Below are 20,806 nucleotides of genomic sequence, written 5' to 3' on the forward strand. Positions count from 1 at the left end.
CATACTTTTATAAATGATTTCCTTTTTCTCTGTAATAATAAAACAGTACCTGTACTTGATCCCAACTAAGATATAATTACCCCTTATTGGGGCAGAACAGCCCTATTGGGTTTATTTAATGGTTAAATGATTCCCTTTTCTCTGTAATAATAAAACAGTACCTGTACTTGATCCCAACTAAGATATAATTACCCCTTATTGGGGCAGAACAATCCAATTGGGTTTATTTCATGTTTAAATGATTCCCTTTACTCTGTAATAATAAAACAGTACCTGTACTTGATCCCAACTAAGATATAATTAATCTTTATTGGGGGCAGAACAATCCTATTGGGTTTATTTCATGTTTAAATGATTCCCTTTTCTCTGTAATAATAAAACAGTACCTTGTACTTGATCCCAACTAAGATATAATTAATCTTTATTGGAGCCAAAATAATCCTATTACTTTTTAAATAATGTTTTTAGCAAACTTTAGGTAGGAGATCTGAATTATGGAAAGACCCCTTTTCCGGAAAACCCCAGGTCCCAAGCATTCCGGATAATGGGTCCTTTACCTGTATCCTACTTCTGTGTGTTCATACAATTAATAGCTACATAGGTGTTGGACAAAACCCTTATAATCGCTATCCATAAATTTGACTTATTATCATGTGGAACTGGTGGAGCTATTAACAAAATGCCCAATTTTACTAAGTGCCATTGCCCTAAGGGACTCATTCTCAATCCCCAAGCCCTTTGGCATTCCCATGCACAGTCTACTCTGTATTAGGTTGTCTTCCTCTTCTACTGCACAAAACATATCTTTTGTTTACCACTAAAATATTGCATTAATATAAAACAGTATCTGTAGACCAGCACGGCCATAGTGAAAAAATGTTTTATTAGTCACGTATCAAGTAATATGAATGAAACAAATGTTCTTGATTCCTTGAATGTATGTGGTTACATAGTAACATAGTAACATAGTAACATAGTAAGTTGGGTTGAAAAAAGACATACGTCCATCAAGTTCAACCATAATGCCTATACCTAACCTGCCTAACTACAAGTTGATCCAGAGGAAGGCAAAAAACCCCATCTGAAGCCTCTCTAATTTGCCTCAGAGGGGAAAAAATTCCTTCCTGACTCCAAGATGGCAATCGGACCAGTCCCTGTATCAACTTGTACTAAGAGCTATCTCCCATAACCGTGTATTCCCTCACTTGCTAAGAATCCATCCAGCCCCTTCTTAAAGCTATATAATGTATCAGCCAGTACGACTGATTCGGGGAGGGAATTCCACAACTTCACAGCTCTCACTGTAAAAAATCCTTTCCGAATATTTAAATGGAACCTCCCTTCTTCTAAACGGAGTGGGTGCCCTCGTGTCCGTTGGAAGGACCTACTGGTAAATAAAACATTAGAGAGGTTATTATATGATCCCCTTATATATTTATACATAGTTATCATGTCACCTCTTAAGCGCCTCTTCTCCAGTGTAAACAGACCCAACTTGGCCAGTCTTTCTTCATAACCGAGACTTTCCATACCCTTTACCAGCTTAGTTGCCCTTCTCTGGACCCTCTCTAGCTCAATAATGTCCCGTTTGAGCACTGGAGACCAAAACTGAACAGCATATTCTAGATGGGGCCTTACCAGTGCTCTGTAAAGGGGAAGAATAACCCCCTCCTCCCGTGAATCTATACCCCTTTTAATACAGCTCAGAACCTTGTTTGCCCTTGCAGCTGCTGCCTGGCATTGCTTGCTACAGCCAAGTTTATTATCTACAAGGACTCCAAGATCCTTCTCCATTATGGATTTGCCTAGTGCAGTCCCATTAAGGTTATACGGGGCTTGCATATTTTTACATCCCAGGTGCATGACCTTACATTTATCCACATTAAATCTCATCTGCCACTTAGCTGCCCAGATTGCCAGTTGGTCAAGATCCTGCTGCAGGGATGTCACATCCTGGATAGAATTGACTGGTCTGCAGAGTTTTGTGTCATCTGCAAACACTGATACATTACTCATAATACCCTCCCCTAAGTCATTTATGAACAAATTAAACAAAAGTGGACCCAGTACAGAACCCTGAGGGACCCCACTGAGAACCTTACTCCAAGTAGAGAATGTGCCATTAACAACCACCCTCTGTACCCGATCCTGTAGCCAGTTTTCTATCCATGTGCAAACGACTTCACTAAGACCAATAGACCTTAGCTTAGAAAGCAGTCGTTTGTGGGGAACGGTATCAAATGCTTTGGCAAAATCCAAATAGATTATATCTACTGCATCCCCACTGTCCAGCTTCTTACTTACCTCATCATAAAAAGCAATTAAATTGGTCTGACATGACCTGTCCTTCATAAAGCCATGCTGATTACTGCTCATAATGCCATTCTCCACTACATAATTTTGAATGTGATCCCTTAACAAGCCTTCAAATAACTTGCCCACCACGGATGTCAAACTTACAGGCCTATAATTGCCAGGCTGAGATCTTATTCCCTTTTTAAATATGGGAGTGACATTCGCCTTCTTCCAATCACTAGGTACCATACCTGATGAAAGAGAGTCTGAGAATATCAGAAACAAGGGCCACTGCAATTCTGCCCCTAGCTCTCTCAGTACCCGAGGGTGTATTCCATCTGGCCCAGGTGCCTTGTTTACATTTATCGTGTGTAACCCTTTAAGCACCATATCCTGTGCCAACCACTGTGTAGTTGGAGCTGAGGCAACAGTGAAGCTATTGGGTGAGACTTGGCCCACTGGCTCCTCTACTGTATACACAGAAGAAAAGAACTGGTTAAGCACATCTGCCTTTTCTGTATCCGCTGTAACCATATTGTTATTATAACTCAATGGGGCCACACCCTCAACCTGCATCTTTTTACTATTAATATACTTAAAAAACTTTTTGGGGTTAGTCTTGGCCTCGGCCGCGATGCGCTCCTCATTTTCTATCTTTGCCTTCCGGATTGCTGTTTTACAACACTTGTTATAGTGTTTATATTCATTAAACGCAGCTACTGTCCCCTCTGACTTATATTTCTTAAAAGCTTTCCTTTTTTTCCCTATTAACTTCTTTACCTCAGAGTTAAGCCACATAGGGTGATTCTTAACACTTCTACTTTTTCTTATTAATGGAATGAATTGAGAACAGTAATGATTTAATATCATTTTAAATGACAACCATTTCTGCTCTGTATTTTTATCAGAAAACATAATGCCCCAATCTATGCCCTGAAGCGCTGCCCTTAAGGAGCTTAAATTTGCCTTCCTAAAATTCAGTGTCTTTGTTGCCCCCCGTGTAAATTTGTTTCCTGCACCAAACATCAAATGAAATAACATTATGGTCACTATTACCCAGGGGTTCAACCACTTGCACATTTGCTATACGTTCTGGGTCATTAGAGATCACTAGATCTAGTATAGCATTGTTCCTGGTTGGCTCCTCAACAACCTGTGACATAAAGTTGTCGTGCAGCAAGTTTATAAACTTGTTCCCATTTACTGTCCTGGCAGTACTATTGCCCCAGTCAATATCAGGGTAATTAAAATCCCCCATTATTATCACTTGCCCCAAACTAGCAGCCTTTTCTATTTGCAACAGGAGCTGGGCCTCCTCCTCTTCGCTTACATTAGGGGGTCTATAGCATACCCCTACAATTAGCTTGGTAGATTCTTTACTATCTGTGAGAAGCTCAACCCATAAGGATTCAGCTCCCTCTGTTACCCCCATCACTTCCTCCTTAATATTTGCTTTTAAGTCGTGCTTAATGAACAGACACACTCCTCCTCCTTTCCTATTGCCCCTGTCCCTCCGAAACAATGTATACCCCCCAATATTAACAGCCCAGTCATGAGACTCATTCAACCAAGTTTCAGCAACACCAATCACATCATATTTCCGCTCCAACGCCAGTACCTCCAGCTCTCCCATTTTACCAGTCAGACTCCTTGCATTGGTAAACATACATTTAATACTGGTTCCGGCGTGAGAATGACGTGTAAACAACTTATGGGCCTCCCTGCCATTATCAGTATCCCGAAGCAAGTCTCCTCCCCCAATTTTCCTTACTATGCCCACTACCTCATCTATCCTGTCTACCACAGAATTTCCCGCTGCACCCTCCCCCCCCACTCCTAGTTTAAAATCTCCTCCAACCCTCTAGCCATCTTTTCCCCCAAAGCAGCTGCCCCATCATCATTGAGGTGCAGCCCATCCCTGGCAAAGAGCCTGTAGCCGATTGAGAAATCAGCCCAGTTCTGGAGAAACCCAAAGCCCTCCTCCCTGCACCAATCTCTCAGCCACGCATTAATCTCCCTGAGCTCCCGCTGCCTTCTTAATGTTGCTCGTGGCACAGGTAATATCTCTGAGAAAATTACCTTGGAAGTCCTCGCCCTCAACTTCGCACCTAGCTTTTTAAAATCGTTCTTGAGGACTTCCCCCCCTCCTCTAACTTTGTCATTGGTACCTATGTGTACCAAGACCGCCGGGTCTTCCCCAGCCCCTCCCAACAATCTGTCCACTCGTTCCACCACATGCCGAACCCTAGCACTAGTTACCTTGCGAACATATTTTTAAAGGCTTTAATAAGTCATTCTTTCTGCCCTGAAGATACCTCCGTCGGGCTGCAGCATTTGAAGTTTACATTCCAACCCTTTCAGTTCTACAAGATAGAGATAATTATGTGAAATAAGGAGATTAAGTGATTAGTGGGAGAAAAACCTAATAAACCAGAAGATGTCTAAAACTGTCAGTTCTTGTGCAGTTGGAACCGTGAGAATTTCCTTATAGCAATCACTTGACCTTGATGAGAAGAAGGAGGTGGGGTGGGAGACCATCTGTATAGAGGTGGGTGGGGGTTAAAGAGTGTTGCTGAGTTTGTTCTTAAAAATATAGACCTTATAACAGTCTAAAGCTGGCCATACACGTGGCGATCTGACGATGTTTCGTGCGACCATCGGTCGCAAGAAACATCGTCAGATCCGCCACACACCATTCAGGGCTGAATCGGCAGGTAAGGAGGTAGAAACAATAGGATTTCTACCTCCTTCTGCCGATTCAGTGCTGAAGGGAGATTTTGGTCAGGCGCCTTCTATGGCGCCCGATCAAAATTTTCAAACTGGTCCCATCAGCAGCTTCCTGCGATATCGGTCGACTCGCCAACATACCATACACGCACCGAATATTATATATATTATCGGTGCATGTATGGCCACCTTAAGGGAAAGTTAGAGAAGAAGAAGCCCCAGTGATGTTTATCTTGCTGTTCTCCCACTGAAACCGCACCTTTGGGTGCCTATGTGGGAAAATACAAGGCTACTGACAATGGTAGATTTGGGCACCTCGATGAACCTGACCTAAGGGGCCCCCAAATACTCATGTATGCCAACTAGGAAAAAAATCATAGGCATACCTATAAGTACCCTTTGTAAAATAGAAGTAAGCCTAGCAGCGGGAGATTAGGTCTTCCACAATCCTAGAACAGGCCCACCTGTTGCATTTATGCATACAATGCACTCAACACATGCACTGTATTGGTAGGGAGCCAGCGGTACCAAGGCCCACTGGGGTTTACCCTTGTATCCTGCTGGGCCAGTCCAATTCTGGCTACTGGTAATAATGCTCTTAGTAAAATTTTGATCTAGTGACTGGAATGCACTCTATTGATAGGGAGCCAAAGTTCCCAAGGACCACTGGGGTTTCCCCCTTTATCCTTGTGGACCAGTCCAATTCTGGCTACTGATAATAGAACTCAGTGAAATTTTGATACAGGGACTAAAATATTTAGCAAAACTGAGTAAAGTTTCAGATATGCCGTTATTTCACCTTGTCTGAACTAGCTACAAGTTAGGTAGGTTGAACTTGATGAACCTGTGTCTTATTCAACCTCTGCTACTAGTTAACTCTATGATAATAAGCTGTCCTTTGAACCATTATCAACTTTCATCCTCTCATAGAACCCCCACTGAGATGCATGGAGTCCAGAACAAGTGGACCTGCCTTATTAGAGCTCAGTGGAAGAGGTGGAAATATTTATGAAATCATTATGATTACAGTAAATGGGCAAATATGTACAAAAACACCTCAGTTGTTTTAGCTAGAGGTTATGTTGGGTAACAAGGAAAGAAGTGTTGGCTATCTCTTAGTCAGCCCCCAATGGGAACAGCCCTGATTCCCTGCAGCAATGTGAATGGAGGTGCGAAGGTGACATCCTGATTCCTCCCCAGACCGGGGACGTTAATAATCCACCAGGAATTTTGATGAGGCACTTGGAATTTTTGTTCCGCAGTGCATTCCTTTCTCAGAGATGCGCCATGAACCTGGCAGCGTGTGAATCTGGAGCTGACAGACACTTCTCTATCTCCCACAAACAGGGGGGTATCACTGTAGTATGGAAAGCTTTATGGGTGAGCCCCACAGCTGCCATTGTGTTAGTGAGACTTAGCACGCAAAGTGAGGGCAGGGCAGCACGAGGCTCAGCTTTTTCTCTCCCCTCCTTCTATTTTCCCATATGATCACTCACAAATTGGATATTACCAGAGGCAGTGACTCCCTGCAACAAATATTCAAAACACAGGGTCTGGAAAACAAAAATATTTTGCAAAATTACCTTGATGGGGACCATTCTATCCAATGATCATGGAGCCGTATTTGCCTAAAACCAGGGTTCTATGTCCTTATATTAGTAAAATACCTATTCAGGCATGTGCTTGTTATGTAAGGACCGCTTCTGGAGGCACCCAAACAGCCCAGAACCCAGACAGGCGATAGGAGTCAGCTCTGGCTCATTGGGGCCTGCCTTCTGTATAACTACTGAGTGCAGCCTGTAAGTGGCAGGAATTCTGTTGGGGAAATAGAAAATAGGATACATGGGTCTGAGAATGGGGAGGCTGCTATTAGTCAGTAGTGATGAGCGAATCTGTCCTTTTTCGCTTTGCCATAAAATTCGGGAAACAGCAAGAAAATTTGCAAAATGGCGAAAAATTCGTGAAACGCATTTGTCGTGCAATTTTTTTGTTGCCTACATCTATTTTTTTGTCGCCCGCATCTATTTTTTGTCGCCGCGGCTATTTTTTTTTGACACCCGCACTTCTTTTACCGCACCCGATTTTAATGCGATGTGCTCATTTTTACGCGACCGCGCCCAATTTGATGCACGACAAAAAACAATTTCCGTGCGACTAATTTTTCCGTGCCGAATTTTCACGGAAGTTTAGTGAAAGAATTCGCCAGTGGCAAAATGCAGAAATTCGCTGCGAATCCATGCCTGCCGAAAAAATTTGCTCATTACTATTAGTCAGAACTGGCTCATACAGCCTGCTGGGCTTGGATGTGACCGGGTACCCCCAGGTGTCATTGAGGTACCCATATGCACCAGACACACATTAATACACACTGACACCAGAGATGTATCTTTAATCAAAACACATGTAATTACATACACAATTGATTTTCATGCTGAATCCACTTCTTGTCACGTGTTGCAGTGCTCCAATGAAATGGCTTCTTTAATCCAATTTTTTTACTTTTATTGTTCTGCCTGCCCGTGCAAATATGCCTAGTGTTTCTAAATGAGCCCCAGTTTAGTGAATTGTTTTGCAGTTTCCCTTCCCATAGCCCTCATATGGTGGTATCGGACCTAAATACAGCGCTGCTGGGGGTATAGAAGTTAAGAAGGCCTAAACAAACAAAAAATGAGTATAAATGTAGTGGGAAAATTCTCCTAACTTTGCTCATAGCCTGACATAAAACTACATCACTAGAGGCTCAGACTATCCTTACACCAAGCGTGGTACATCTAGTATCATCTAAGTGTGTAGGGTGCCTGTGTAGAGTGCCTGTAGCTTATGTATTAAATAGGTGGGCTTTATTTATCAGCTAAATGTATGGCCCTAGCAAGTCGTCTGCAGATAATATTTGTAGAGTGGTAGCTGCCATATTCTGTAGCCTCCAGACAGATATAACAACAGCACCCCTAGTGGACACTAAGGAGGATTCCGCTTCTAGCGATTATTTCACCCACCCCCTTTCCATTATTCCCCCCCCCCATATCATTTGGTTTGCCCCTCTTGTTGCTTATTCTTTTCTTGCTCCCCATCCCATCTCTCTCTGAGTCTGTGCTTCTCCCCCCAGGCAGCACTTTACCTTCTCTGACTTATCTGTGATCCAAGCCGTCCCACACCTGCAGACCTGTCAGGGCCCTGCCCCAGGACACAAAAACCACACGTATTCACACACACGCACGCACATGCTGTTACATGTTTGTATGCGCACAATGTATACACACAAACACACCAACAACTGTGTTGCATTCTCTCTGCACAAACTTATATACAAGCTTAAGAAAGACCCTATCACTTTAATTGCTATGGGCCCCCTAGTTACTCCAATCGTGCCTATAACCATGCGGCATATTCTCTTGTGTAGTTTGAATAAAAATGCATTTGTATTATAGTCACTTTTCTTGTCCATGGCAAAGTGGGTATAAATTGGTATTGCGACTATTTGCTTTTGATAAAATACAGCAGTCCTGTCTTGCTTAATGGCAGTAATTAGAAATGTGCAGTCAGGGTCAGTGCAGTTGTCTCAAAAGGTTATGTGGCATGGGCAGATATGGGTTGGTTTGGTCAGCCATGTGGTGCATTGTCAGGCTGTTCTGATTGGACATAGTGGGTCATTGCAGACCTCTTGTTTTAGGAATATATAACAAGGCGGGATTTTTTTAACCTTCCTGATTGATATCTGAATAAACTGAAGATATAAGGGGGGCTCAGGATAAGGCTTCATACACGGGCTAATACATAGTAACATAATAACATAGTAAGTTAGGTTGAAAAAAGACGTACGTCCATCAAGTTCAACCATACTGCCTATATATAACCTGCCTAACTGCTAGTTGATCTAGAGGAAGGCAAAAACCCCATCTGAAGCCTCTCTAATTTGCCACAGAGGGGAAAAAATTCTTTCCTGACTCCAAGATGGCAATCGGACCAGTCCCTGGATCAACTTGTACTAAGCGCTATCTCCCATAACCCTGTATTCCCTCACTTGTACTGAGAGCTATCTCCCATACCCCTGTATTCCCTCACTTGTACTGAGAGCTATCTCCCCTACCCCTGTATTCCCTCACTTGTACTGAGAGCTATCTCCCATAACCCTGTATTCCCTCACTTGTACTGAGAGCTATCTCCCCTACCCCTGTATTCCCTCACTTGTACTGAGAGCTATCTCCCCTACCCCTGTATTCCCTCACTTGTACTGAGAGCTATCTCCCATACCCCTGTATTCCCTCACTTGTACTGAGAGCTATCTCCCCTACCCCTGTATTCCCTCACTTGTACTGAGAGCTATCTCCCATACCCCTGTATTCCCTCACTTGTACTGAGAGCTATCTCCCCTACCCCTGTATTCCCTCACTTGTACTGAGAGCTATCCCCCCTACCCCTGTATTCCCTCACTTGTACTGAGAGCTATCTCCCCTACCCCTGTATTCCCTCACTTGTACTAAGAGCTATCCCCCCTACCCCTGTATTCCCTCACTTGTACTGAGAGCTATCTCCCCTACCCCTGTATTCCCTCACTTGTACTGAGAGCTATCCCCCCTACCCCTATATTCCCTCACTTATACTGAGAGCTATCTCCCCTACCCCTGTATTCCCTCACTTGTACTGAGAGCTATCTCCCCTACCCCTGTATTCCCTCACTTGTACTGAGAGCTATCTCCCATAACCCTGTATTCCCTCACTTGTACTGAGAGCTATCTCCCATAACCCTGCATTCCCTCACTTGTACTGAGAGCTATCTCCCATAACCTTGTATTCCTTCACTTGTACTAAGAGCTATCTCCCCTACCCCTGTATTCCCTCACTTGTACTGAGAGCTATCTCCCATACCCCTGTATTCCCTCACTTGTACTGAGAGCTATCTCCCTTACCCCTGTATTCCCTCACTTGTACTGAGAGCTATCTCCCCTACCCCTGTATTCCCTCACTTGTACTGAGAGCTATCTCCCCTACCCCTGTATTCCCTCACTTGTACTGAGAGCTATCTCCCCTACCCCTGTATTCCCTCACTTGTACTGAGAGCTATCTCCCCTACCCCTGTATTCCCTCACTTGTACTGAGAGCTATCTCCCCTACCCCTGTATTCCCTCACTTGTACTGAGAGCTATCTCCCCTACCCCTGTATTCCCTCACTTGTACTGAGAGCTATCTCCCCTACCCCTGTATTCCCTCACTTGTACTGAGAGCTATCTCCCATAACCCTGTATTCCCTCACTTGTACTGAGAGCTATCCCCCCTACCCCTGTATTCCCTCACTTGTACTGAGAGCTATCCCCCCTACCTCTGTATTACCTCACTTGTACTGAGAGCTATCCCCCCTACCCCTGTATTCCCTCACTTGTACTGAGAGCTATCTCCCATACCCCTGTATTCCCTCACTTGTACTGAGAGCTATCTCCCATACCCCTGTATTCCCTCACTTGTACTGAGAGCTATCTCCCATACCCCTGTATTCCTTCACTTGTACTAAGAGCTATCTCCCCTACCCCTGTATTCCATCACTTGTACTGACAGCTATCTCCCCTACCCCTGTATTCCCTCACTTGTACTGAGAGCTATCTCCCCTAACCCTGTATTCCTTCACTTGTACTGAGAGCTATCCCCCCTACCCCTGTATTCCCTCACTTGTACTGAGAGCTATCTCCCATAACCCTGTATTCCCTCACTTGTACTGAGAGCTATCTCCCCTACCCCTGTATTCCCTAATTTGTACTGAGAGCTATCCCCCCTACCCCTGTATTCCCTCACTTGTACTAAGAGCTATCTCCCCTACCCCTGTATTCCCTCACTTGTACTGAGAGCTATCTCCCCTACCCCTGTATTCCCTCACTTGTACTGAGAGCTATCCCCCCTACCCCTGTATTCCCTCACTTGTACTGAGAGCTGTCTCCCCTACCCCTGTATTCCCTCACTTGTACTGAGAGCTATCTCCCCTACCCCTGTATTCCCTCACTTGTACTGAGAGCTATCTCCCCTACCCCTGTATTCCCTAACTTGTACTGAGAGCTATCTCCCCTACCCCTGTATTCCCTCACTTGTACTGAGAGCTATCTCCCCTACCCCTGTATTCCTTCACTTGTACTGAGAGCTATCTCCCATACCCCTGTATTCCCTCACTTGTACTGAGAGCTATCTCCCCTACCCCTGTATTCCCTCATTTGTACTGAGAGCTATCCCCCCTACCCCTGTATTCCCTCACTTGTACTGAGAGCTATCTCCCCTACCCCTGTATTCCCTCACTTGTACTGAGAGCTATCTCCCCTACCCCTGTATTCCCTCACTTGTACTGAGAGCTATCTCCCATACCCCTGTATTCCCTCACTTGTACTGAGAGCTATCTCCCATACCCCTGTATTCCCTCACTTGTACTGAGAGCTATCTCCCATACCCCTGTATTCCCTCACTTGTACTGAGAGCTATCTCCCATAACCCTGTATTCCCTCACTTGTACTGAGAGCTATCTCCCATACCCCTGTATTCCTTCACTTGTACTAAGAGCTATCTCCCCTACCCCTGTATTCCCTCACTTGTACTGAGAGCTATCTCCCCTACCCCTGTATTCCCTCACTTGTACTGAGAGCTATCTCCCCTAACCCTGTATTCCTTCACTTGTACTGAGAGCTATCCCCCCTACCCCTGTATTCCCTCACTTGTACTGAGAGCTATCTCCCATAACCCTGTATTCCCTCACTTGTACTGAGAGCTATCTCCCCTACCCCTGTATTCCCTAATTTGTACTGAGAGCTATCCCCCCTACCCCTGTATTCCCTCACTTGTACTAAGAGCTATCTCCCCTACCCCTGTATTCCCTCACTTGTACTGAGAGCTATCTCCCCTACCCCTGTATTCCCTCACTTGTACTGAGAGCTATCTCCCCTACCCCTGTATTCCCTCACTTGTACTGAGAGCTATCTCCCCTACCCCTGTATTCCCTCACTTGTACTGAGAGCTATCTCCCCTACCCCTGTATTCCCTCACTTGTACTGAGAGCTATCCCCCCTACCCCTGTATTCCCTCACTTGTACTGAGAGCTATCCCCCCTACCCCTGTATTCCCTCACTTGTACTGAGAGCTGTCTCCCCTACCCCTGTATTCCCTCACTTGTACTGAGAGCTATCTCCCCTACCCCTGTATTCCCTCACTTGTACTGAGAGCTATCTCCCCTACCCCTGTATTCCCTCACTTGTACTGAGAGCTATCTCCCCTACCCCTGTATTCCCTCACTTGTACTGAGAGCTATCTCCCCTACCCCTGTATTCCTTCACTTGTACTGAGAGCTATCTCCCATACCCCTGTATTCCCTCACTTGTACTGAGAGCTATCTCCCCTACCCCTGTATTCCCTCATTTGTACTGAGAGCTATCCCCCCTACCCCTGTATTCCCTCACTTGTACTGAGAGCTATCTCCCCAACCCCTGTATTCCCTCACTTGTACTGAGAGCTATCCCCCCTACCTCTGTATTCCCTCACTTGTACTGAGAGCTATCCCCCCTACCCCTGTATTCCCTCACTTGTACTGAGAGCTATCTCCCATAACCCTGTATTCCCTCACTTGTACTGAGAGCTATCCCCCCTACCCCTGTATTCCCTCACTTGTACTGAGAGCTATCTCCCCTACCCCTGTATTCCTTCACTTGTACTGAGAGCTATCTCCCATACCCTTGTATTCCCTCACTTGTACTGAGAGCTATCTCCCCTACCCCTGTATTCCCTCATTTGTACTGAGAGCTATCCCCCCTACCCCTGTATTCCCTCACTTGTACTGAGAGCTATCTCCCCTACCCCTGTATTCCCTCACTTGTACTGAGAGCTATCTCCCATACCCCTGTATTCCCTCACTTGTACTGAGAGCTATCTCCCATACCCCTGTATTCCCTCACTTGTACTGAGAGCTATCTCCCCTACCCCTGTATTCCCTCACTTGTACTGAGAGCTATCTCCCCTACCCCTGTATTCCCTCACTTGTACTGAGAGCTATCTCCCATACCCCTGTATTCCCTCACTTGTACTGAGAGCTATCTCCCCTACCCCTGTATTCCCTCACTTGTACTAAGAGCTATCTCCCCTACCCCTGTATTCCCTCACTTGTACTGAGAGCTATCTCCCCCACCCCTGTATTCCCTCACTTGTACTAAGAGCTATCTCCCATACCCCTGTATTCCCTCACTTGTACTGAGAGCTATCTCCCCTACCCCTGTATTCCCTCACTTGTACTGAGAGCTATCTCCCATACCCCTGTATTCCCTCACTTGTACTGAGAGCTATCTCCCCTACCCCTGTATTCCCTCACTTGTACTGAGAGCTATCTCCCCTACCCCTGTATTCCCTCACTTGTACTGAGAGCTATCTCCCCTACCCCTGTATTCCCTCACTTGTACTAAGAGCTATCTCCCCTACCCCTGTATTCCCTCACTTGTACTGAGAGCTATCTCCCCCACCCCTGTATTCCCTCACTTGTACTAAGAGCTATCTCCCATACCCCTGTATTCCCTCACTTGTACTAAGAGCTATCTCCCATACCCCTGTATTCCCTCACTTGTACTGAGAGCTATCTCCCCTACCCCTGTATTCCCTCACTTGTACTGAGAGCTATCTCCCCTACCCCTGTATTCCCTCACTTGTACTGAGAGCTATCTCCCATACCCCTGTATTCCCTCACTTGTACTGAGAGCTATCTCCCCTACCCCTGTATTCCCTCACTTGTACTAAGAGCTATCTCCCCTACCCCTGTATTCCCTCACTTGTACTGAGAGCTATCTCCCCCACCCCTGTATTCCCTCACTTGTACTAAGAGCTATCTCCCATACCCCTGTATTCCCTCACTTGTACTGAGAGCTATCTCCCCTACCCCTGTATTCCCTCACTTGTACTGAGAGCTATCTCCCCCACCCCTGTATTCCCTCACTTGTACTAAGAGCTATCTCCCATACCCCTGTATGCCCTCAGTTGTACTGAGATCTATCCCCCCTACCCCTGTATTCCCTCACTTGTACTGAGAGCTATCTCCCATACCCCTGTATTCCCTCACTTGTACTGAGAGCTATCTCCCCTACCCCTGTATTCCCTCACTTGTACTGAGAGCTATCTCCCATACCCCTGTATTCCCTCACTTGTACTGAGAGCTATCCCCCCTACCCCTGTATTCCCTCACTTGTACTGAGAGCTATCTCCCCTACCCCTGTATTCCCTCACTTGTACTGAGAGCTATCTCCCCTACCCCTGTATTCCCTCACTTGTACTGAGAGCTATCTCCCATACCCCTGTATTCCCTCACTTGTACTGAGAGCTATCTCCCCTACCCCTGTATTCCCTCACTTGTACTGAGAGCTATCGCCCCTACCCCTGTATTCCCTCACTTGTACTGAGAGCTATCTCCCCTACCCCTGTATTCCCTCACTTGTACTGAGAGCTATCCCCCCTACCCCTGTATTCCCTCACTTGTACTGAGAGCTATCTCCCCTACCCCTGTATTCCCTCACTTGTACTGAGAGCTATCTCCCCTACCCCTGTATTCCCTCACTTGTACTAAGAGCTATCTCCCCTACCCCTGTATTCCCTCACTTGTACTGAGAGCTATCTCCCCTACCCCTGTATTCCCTCACTTGTACTGAGAGCTATCTCCCCTACCCCTGTATTCCCTCACTTGTACTAAGAGCTATCTCCCCTACCCCTGTATTCCCTCACTTGTACTAAGAGCTATCTCCCCTACCCCTGTATTCCCTCACTTGTACTGAGAGCTATCTCCCATAACCCTGTATTCCCTCACTTGTACTGAGAGCTATCCCCCCTACCCCTGTATTCCCTCACTTGTACTAAGAGCTATCTCCCCTACCCCTGTATTCCCTCACTTGTACTGAGAGCTATCTCCCCTACCCCTGTATTCCCTCACTTGTACTAAGAGCTATCTCCCCTACCCCTGTATTCCCTCACTTGTACTGAGAGCTATCTCCCATAACCCTGTATTCCCTCACTTGCTAAGAATCCATCCAGCCCCTTCTTAAAGCTATATAATGTATCAGCCAGTACGACTGGTTCAGGGAGGGAATCCCACAACTTTACAGTTCTCACAGTAAAAAATCCTTTCCGAATATTTAAAGAAGAAGGAAAGGCAAAGTCACTTGGGGGTGCCAAAATGTTAGGCACCCCCAAGTGACTTAAATTGCCTACCTTTTACCCCGGGCTGGTGCCCCTGTTGGGAGAGAACAGCCCCAGCCCGGGGTAGCTTCAGTGCTTCCTCCTTCCTGATTCGCTTGCGTGAGCATGCGCAGTAGAGTGAGAAAGCCGAACTTTAACAGAGAAGTCGGCTTTTCACTCTACTGCGCATGCCCTGGTCCCGGGAATTTGCCAGCAAAACGAAGCCGGAAGGAGGAAGCGCTCGCTACAGGTGCCCCGGGCTGGTGCTGTTTTCTCCTAACAGGGGCATCAGCCCGGGGTACAAGGTAAGCGATTAAAGTCACTTGGGGGTGCCTAACATTTTGGCACCCCCAAGTGACTTAGCCTTTCCTTGTCCTTTAAACGGAGTGGGTGCCCTTGTGTCCGTAGGAAGGACCTACTGGTAAATAAAACATTAGAAAGGTTATTATATGATCCCTTTATACAGTTTATTTATACATAGTTATATCACCTGTTAAGTGTCCCTTTTCCAGTTTAAACAAACTAACTTAGCCAGTCTTTCTTCACAACCAGCTTAGTTGTCCTTCTCTGGATCTTCTCTAATAATTTAATCATGTCCCGTTTGAGCACTGGACACCTGAACTGAACAGCATATTCTAGATGGGGCCTTACCAGCGCTCTGTAAAGGGGAAGAATAACCCCCTCTTCCCGTGAATCTATACCCCTTTTAATACAGCTCAAAACCTTGTTTGCCCTTGCAGCTGCTGCCTGGCATTGCTTGCTACAGCCAAGTTTATTATCTACAAGGACTCCAAGGTCCTTCTCCATTATGGATTTGCCTAGTGCAGTCCCATTAAGGGTATAAGTGGCTGCATATTTTTACATCCCAGGTGCATGACATTACATTTATCCACATTAAATCTTATCCGCCACTTAGCCGCCCAGATTGCCAGTTGGCCAAGGTCCTGCTGCAAGGATGTCACATCCTGGATAGAACTGACTGGTCTGCAGAGTTTTGTGTCATCTGCAAACATTGATACATTACTCATAATACCCTCCCCTAAGTCATTTATGAACAAATTAAACAAAAGTGGACCCAGTACAGAACCCTGAGGGACCCCACTGAGGACCTTATTCCAAGTAGAGAATGTACCATTACCATTACCAATGTACCCTCTGTACCCAATCCTGTAGCCAGTTTTCTATCCATGTGCAAACGACTTCACTAAGACCAATAGACCTTAGCTTAGAAAGCAGTCGTTTGTGGGGAACGGTATCAAATGCTTTGGCAAAATCCAAATAGATTATATCTACTGCATCCCCACTGTCCAGCTTCTTACTTACCTCATCATAAAAAGCAATAAAATTGGTCTGACATGACCTGTCCTTCATAAAGCCATGCTGATTACTGCTCATAATGCCATTCTCCACTACATAATTTTGTATGTGATCCCTTAACAAGCTTTCAAATAACTTGCCCACCACGGATGTCAAATTTACAGGCCTATAACTGCCAGGCTGAGATCTTACTCCCTTTTTAAATATAGGAATGACATTCGCCTTCTTCCAATCCCTAGGTACCATATCAAATAAAAGCGAGTCTGAGAATATCAGAAACAGAAACCACTGTAAAACTGCCCCTAGCTCTCTCAGTACCCGAGGGTGTATTTTATTTTAACCGGTGCCTTGTTCACATTAATCTTGTGTAAACCTTTAAAGTGGACCCGTCACCCAGACATAAAAAGCTTTATAATAAAAGCCCTTTTCAAATTAAACATGAAACCCAAAATAATTTTTTTATTACCACATCCATGCCCATTATAAAAGCATTTTAAAATCCCAGCTGTCAATCATATAACGCTTGCCCCGCCTCTATGCCTTAGGCATAGGGGTGGGGCAGACAGTTATTTTCACTTTCAATTCAGAACTTCTTAGATGTTGCTGCACTGTTCACATTCCCCCTCCCTCCTCGCCATCTAATTGTGTAACCAGTGCATGGATATTGGTATCAGGTCCCCCCATACTGGCACAGAAACAAGATTTTGGCAGGATGCAATGCCTGCTTTGATAACAGTGTCCACAAAATGGCCCCTGCCTGCTTGCTGCTATTGTGAATTCCAAGGCTGAAGAAAATAAGATTAAAATAATTTATATAGTGTAAGTAAAGTTTATTTTGCTTGCCAAACACAATAGAAAACAATTTGAAATTATTTCTTAAGGTGACAGGTCCGCTTTAAGCACCATATGCTGAGTCAACCAATCACTTGTTTGAGCTGAGGCAACAGTGCAGCTATTGGGTGGGACTTGGCCCACTGGCTCCTCTACTGTATACACAGAAGAAAAGAACTGGTTAAGCACATCTGCCTTTTCTGTATAAATCAATGGGGCCACACTCTCTACTAGCATCTTTTTACTATTAATATACCTAAAAAACTTTTTGGGGTTAGTTTTATCCTCGGCCGCAATGCGCTCCTCATTTTCTATCTTAGCTTTCTGGATTGCTGTTTTACACCACTTGTTATAGTGTTTACATTCATTAAATGAATAATTACTATATTAATAGCCTGCAACAGGGCCAGAACCAGGGGTAGACCGAAAAGACACATACCTTGGGTGCAACATTGTGAGCAAGGGCCCAACTAGGAACCTCGGCACATACTAATTTTGCCTTCTGTTACTCCATCCCAATGAATAGGTGAGTAACTAGGACGTTGTTGGCAAAAGCAGATAAGTGGATCGGATCAGAAACAGTGAAAAGTGGCTCGAGGTAGAGGTAGTTAGGTGCCGACTGGGGGAGCGATGGAAGGGGGCAAATGAGAGCAGTTGATTGCCGTGGGCACCATGCTCTGGGCTGCAAAAATTAGCGACCAAATCATATCACCAATCCCTTATGTATATCCTTCAGATCTGTGTCTGCCATACAGTGAAAGTGTAAACCTACCCTAACCCTAATTGAAATCCCTACTGCCCTTTCCCCACTTCAAACCTTTGAGTTTTTCTTAATCTTCTGTCTCCCTTAGTACATCAGGTTTAGCCATTTGCCCCATTATGCTCAGTTGCTGAATGCAAGGGAAACTACAATGTTCCATAAATCTCATTGGCTTCTACTCCTCCTTTAATTGCTATAGAAAGGTTGCTCTGCGTAACCCTGGCTTTTATCTGCTGCCAGCTATAAGAGTGCGAATGAATATGGCAGCTCTCACGTATGGAACAGAGTGTCAGACCTGAGCTGCACGGTGGAGTTCAAAGAGCATTCATCTGCTTCCTCTGGTGGAAAATAAATCCGGCACAGAAAGAAGAGGAATTCGGAATATGTTTCAGTGATGAAATGGCTAAATGCGCTACTCAATATATTGACTACATTTCACTTTTAAAGGGATATACCCCCTTTGCGTGTGTATGGGGGGGGTGGAGAGTAGTATAGCAAGTATTAGTAAACATTAAGTCAAATAGTAGATGCTGTAACCATGTGAAGGGTGGAAAGGGCTAACCTGTGTAGCAGAACTTTTAGAGACTATAGGGTTATCTAATAAATATATGCAAAGGTTTTCCCAGGTCTAGTAACCCATAACAACCAATCAAATGCATGCTTTCAACCAGTAAATCATTAATGGCTGCCTGCTATGACAACTGAGCAGCTTTAATAACATTAACCACTTAGTGGTAAGTACAAATAACTCCTCCCCTTTAGTTTCTCCAACAACAACTTGTTTTTCATTTTTAGAATAAAACATTCTAGCTATCTGTATAACAGAGCATTCTGTCACAGTGGCACAGATCCTGTCTGATACCCAATGTAAGCAGCAGTCCTGCCCTGCTTTATGGCTGAGATTCTGTCACAGTGGCACAGATCCTATCTGATCTCCATGGTAAGCAGCAGTCCTGCCCTGCTTTATGGCCGAGATTCTAGCTATCTGTATAACAGAGCATTCTGTCACAGTGGCACAGATCCTATCTGATCCCCCCACTGTAAGCAGCAGTCCTGCCCTGCTTTATGGCTGAGATTCTAGCTATCTGTATAACAGAGCATTCTGTCACAGTGGCACAGATTTTTCCTAATACCCATTGTTAGCAGCAGTCCTGCCCTGCTTTATGGCTGAGATTCTATATGTTTGAATGATTATGCCTGCCCCATGCAATACATATACAGTATATATATATATGTTACAAAAAGTCAGGTTTATTTATAATATCAAAGTGGTACACAAACAGGTCTCCTATATACAGTGATAAAATATAAATATATTCTGTAAGAGAGATCACTATATACAGTCTGGCACACAGCAAACAATAAGTGGTTAAAGCAGTGGGTATTCTGCACTCATAAATAATTTAAATACTTTATTTATTTTTTGTCTTTTTTTCCAATTTCCTAAATGCTGTACATGTGAGGTAGAATCCAGGCACAATGGCCAAGATTTGGCAAACAAAATGATAAGTACTTAATTAATAATAATAATAATAATAACATGACCATAGACCATAAAAATCTCTGGAGTTTTAACGCAAAAGGGAAAATTTCTCCAAATATGTCTGCATGTAGGGTGGGATTTGTCAGTGAATTAATAGACAAATATTCACTAATTCCCATTAGGGCTGTGTGAGTACATTGCACAAAACATTCCTTCCCTGTATATTCACATATATGGGTAACACAGTTGCTACTGTTGGCATGCAGTGGTAGGGTCCTGGGTTCAATCCCACCGTCTGCAAGGAGTGTGTATATTCTCCCTTTGTCTGCATGGGGTTCTGCCAGGTACTCCCACACTCCAAACACATACGGGCAGGTTAATTGGTTCCTGATAAACTGCCCATAGTGTGAGTGAATGTGGTAGAGTCCTTAGATTTCAAAGGTCCACTGGGGCAGGGACTAATGGGGACCTTAGATTATAAGCTCCACTGGGGAAGGTACTGATGGGAATGTGATAGGGACCTTAGATTGTAAGCTCCACTGGAACAGGGACTGATGGGAATGTGATAGGGACCTTAGATTGTAAGCTCACTGGGGCAGGGACTGATGGGAATGTGACAGGGACCTTAGATTATAAGCTCCACTGGGGCAGGGACTGATGGGAATGGGATAGGGACCTTAGATTGTAAGCTCCACTGGAACAGGGACTGATGGGAATGTGATAGGGACCTTAGATTGTAAGCTCCTCTGAGGCAGGGACTGATGGGAATGTGATAGGGACCTTAGATTGTAAGCTCCACTGGGGCAGGGACTGATGGGGATGTGATAGGGACCTTAGATTGTAAGCTCTTCTGGGGCAGGGACTGATGGGAATGTGATAGGGACCTTAGATTGTAAGCTCCACTGGGGCAGGGACTGATGGGAATGTGCTAGGGACCTTAGATTGTAAGCTCTGCTGGGGCAGGTACTGATGGGAATGTGATAGGGACCTTAGATTGTAAGCTCTGCTGGGGCAGGGAATGTTCTGCTTACAGTATTTACAGTCGCATGCATTACTAAGGGAAACAATATGGCAGGTCCCACCTGCACACACATATAACCCCCTTAGGCTAATGTCACACTGGGGCTGATTTACAAACAGAGGTGCTAAATTGTACCATTGCAGTTACCCATGGAGACCAATATGATCTTTGCTTTCATGTTCTAACTTGCAGTATACTGCTA

Source organism: Xenopus tropicalis, chromosome 10 (genome assembly GCF_000004195.4).
Source record: "Xenopus tropicalis strain Nigerian chromosome 10, UCB_Xtro_10.0, whole genome shotgun sequence".
Taxonomy (NCBI): Eukaryota; Metazoa; Chordata; class Amphibia; order Anura; family Pipidae; genus Xenopus; species Xenopus tropicalis.